The sequence below is a fragment of the Vicia villosa genome, linkage group LG5 (genome assembly GCF_029867415.1).
Source record: "Vicia villosa cultivar HV-30 ecotype Madison, WI linkage group LG5, Vvil1.0, whole genome shotgun sequence".
In the NCBI taxonomy this organism is placed as follows: Eukaryota; Viridiplantae; Streptophyta; class Magnoliopsida; order Fabales; family Fabaceae; genus Vicia; species Vicia villosa.
In genome coordinates this window covers 106,410,475-106,414,148 of record NC_081184.1, presented here as the reverse complement: position 1 = coordinate 106,414,148, position 3,674 = coordinate 106,410,475, and the positions used below count along the sequence as shown (strand labels likewise).

The following is a 3,674-nucleotide window of genomic DNA, read 5'->3' as shown; positions in this document are numbered from 1 at the left end:
GATGTAAGGATGTCGTGTCGGAGAATTATAAATCTTTCGATTAATTGCCGAGATAATGAATATGCTATTATGGTTGTACGTAGTTAACGAGTATGTATTCGGCGAAATTAAAACGAAGAGTTGATGCTATATGATGCTGTCATAATTTTGTGCTGTTAATAAGGTGATATTGTATATTCCAGATATAATGAGGAATTATACTCCATGAAGGACGAAGTTGATTTAATTCTTAAAGAAGAGCGAGACTCAGTTTGAGCTATTTTGTAAGCAATGGTATATTAAGGATGATGAGGGTGATTATAACTACTTGTGTGTACTCGTTCCGATGGTTGGAATGTCTTAATAGATGTAGTAACTCAGGAATTGTTGTTGAATGAATATAAGTAATTCTAAGTGATAAATAATACCATGGATGGTAAAGAATGATTCTTGAAACGAATGAGTAAAGAGAGTCGGAATCGGGTAAAACTCAGAAATCTATTTGGTATAGATGATTGTGATGAGTAGTCAGAGTAGTGCGGAAAAAGTGGAATGTAACGTGTTGGATAATTACTGGTGTTCACAAATTACCTCACATGACTTCTCAGGCTTCACAATCTTTGGAATGCCACGTACGATCTTCTTAGAACTTAGATGCCCCAAACTTCTATAGTTCAAGTGCCCCAACCTCTTATGCCACAGCTTACTATCATCTTCTGAGCCTTCAGCACTCAGACACTCTAATTCAGCTGTTTCTACATTCACCTTGAATGTTCTATTACTTCCCTGTTCAGATTGCATAATCAACTTCTGATTGGAATCATACAACTTCAAGATGTTGTTCTTCATAACAACTGAGAAACCTTTTTCAATGAGCTGACCCACACTCATCAGATTGATTTTGATTCTAGGAACATACCAAATGTCTTTGATCAGAACATTCTTTTCATTCTTCACTTTGACTTTGACATTTCCCATACCTTCTGCATAAAGATACTTATCATCAGCACATCTGATTTTTGTCCTCCTTTCAAAGTCAAAATCTACCAGCCATTGTTTGTTTCCAGTCAAGTGATTTGAACACCCAGTGTCCATATACCACCACTCTGACGAACATCTTTCGTTAGACTCTGAAGCCATCAATAGCACATGTTCATCATCTGAACCTCCTCTCGCTATATTTGCTTCTTCTGATCTCCTTCCTTTGTTTGCCAAACAGTCTCTAGCAAAATGGCCAAACTGTTTGCAACAGTAACATTGAACTTTATTCTTATCCTTTCCCTTCCGATATCTCTTCTCATCAGAAGTTGAGGCTTCCTTCTGGAATCTATCACCACGTCTATGCTTCTGGTCCTTCTTGACAAAAGAAGCCTTCAGAGGTTGCTTAACTTCTCTCAGAAGTTCTCTCAGTCAGACGCAACTCTTGTGCTTCTAAATTGCTTTGCAACTCTTCTATTCTCATGGTTTCCAGATCTTTAGAATGTTCAATAGATACAACAATATAATCAAATTGAGGAGTAAGTGACCTCAATATCTTCTCTATGATTACTTGTTCAGAAAGAGTTTCTCCACAAGCCTTCATCTCATTAGTGATCAAAATCACTTTAGAGATATACTCAGAGACTTTCTCATTGTTCTTCATGTTGAGATTCTCATATTGCTTTCTCAGGGATTGAAGCTTCACCTTCTTCACTGATATATCACCACCGTAACACCTGACTAGTATATCCCACGCCTCCTTTGACGTCATAGAATCAGCAATCTTCTCAAACACATTCACATCCACACACTGATGGATGAAGAACAACGCCTTTTGATCTCTCTTCTTCGTTTCTCTCTGCGCTTCTCTTTGTTCTTCTGTTGCATCCGCTGCAACCGGAACATATCCTCCAGTGACAAGATCTAGAACATCTTGAGCACCAAATAATACACGCATTTGAATCATCCATCTATTCCAGTTTTTACCATCAAGAACTGGAAGTTTGGTATTCAAGTTGCTTCCACTCATCTTTAAACTTGTGCAAAAAAATAGATTTCACTCACACTCACACAGTGTTTCCCAACCCACAAACAACCAAGAAAAATGTGATTTAACACAACTTTGTTTCCCTGAAACAAAATCAATCGCACAATCACACAAACTCACGTTCACTCGTGTTTCCCTGTGTTTGGAACCAGAGCTCTAGATACCAATTGTTGGTGCACAATGAATAAAGATGATGACAAAGAGAATAACGGCGCAAAGATTAATGAGAGAATTATATTGTATATTTTACTTGCGTTGTTAATAAATGATAGCTACTACAAGGCTATTTGTACAAAAGAAAATTGCCACCTAAGCCCTAACAGACTAAACTTAGTGAACAAGTTTAAGGTACAAACAGTACAGTACTACAAAATACTAAAGTACCCTTACTAATAAACAACTAAGCTAATGGGACCCATAAGGTAACATCTTCTGGTCAACACTATCTTTTGAGTAACCATCAGAAGATCAGCCCACATCAGAACTTCTGATGTTTATCTTCTAAATATTGAATTACTCTTCAATACTAACAATGTTATATATTTTATGAGGTGGTTTATCCCATATAAAATCCTTGACAACAAATATAGTGGATACTTCTTATTTAAAGTTAAAACTTAAATGTGCCTCACCTCTTTCTCTTTGTTACCTTATTTAAAATTGAATATTTATTATGATTCATTTTAGTTATTTTAGATTTTACCCCTATATTTTATGAAAGGTTAAAATATAAATAAAAATATATATATTTCATGAGAGATCTTTACTTAATTCAAATGATCATATAAGTGAACTAAAGGTGATTAGAGACATTTAATATTAATTTCAATTATAAATGACTTCTTACAACTCTTTAGTGTCAAAATATATTTTGTTGAAGTTAACAAAAAAAATAAAATTATTACTTATAAAATAATCAAAATTTAATAAGTATTACATGCAAAGTAGGAAATTATGGCTCAACTTCTCACGTTTGTTTATGCTTTGATCATCTTTCTTTCTCTATTTCTTATCATAACAAGCAGAAGTTGTTATTTTTCACACTATTTTCAATTTTTTTTAATTCATAATTTAATGCATATTTCATCTTTTAGTAACACTATTTTTTTAAATGCAGCTCGATTGCCCTGTGAGAAGGACGATGATTGTCCAGATGCATTTTTGCCACCGGTTATGAAATGTATTGATAATTATTGTGAGTACGAGATACCGTCATAATTAAGTAAATAATGTATTGAATATCGGAGTAATAATTAAGTTTAAAACTAAATTGTGCTATTATTGTTAAAATTATTATAATTATGTGGTTATGTTAACGAGTGTCCCAAGGACACTGATTAAGAATTTCAAATATAAAAAAATATTATTTAATTAAATCAATAATTTAAACTTCCAATGCACTGAATAAAAATATTTTCAAAAAAAACATACTTTTTATTTCTTAGAAAAATTAATTATTTTAATTTTTTTACATTTAATACAAATATTTAATAAACAAAATATATCATTTTAAAATTTTAACCAATGTCCCTGAGGCACTCATTAACATCGTCCATAATTATGTTATTTCAAAGCATACAGTTTGATTTCATGTCATAATATTTTTTACTTTTACAATTTATAATATTATACTAGTATTCTCACTTTAGTTTTCTCTTACAAAATATCA

The 3,674-nt window shown here is 32.6% G+C and overlaps 1 long non-coding RNA gene across 1 annotated transcript; it reads left to right on the top strand.

Annotated features, from left to right (window-relative positions):
- The first annotated feature begins 2,831 nt into the window (after positions 1-2,831).
- LOC131606989 (uncharacterized) lies at positions 2,832-3,401 on the top strand. The gene is made up of 2 exons (XR_009285149.1): positions 2,832-3,032; positions 3,123-3,401. It is a non-coding gene; the product is annotated as an uncharacterized LOC131606989 (long non-coding RNA).
- Positions 3,402-3,674: the final 273 nt, after the last annotated feature.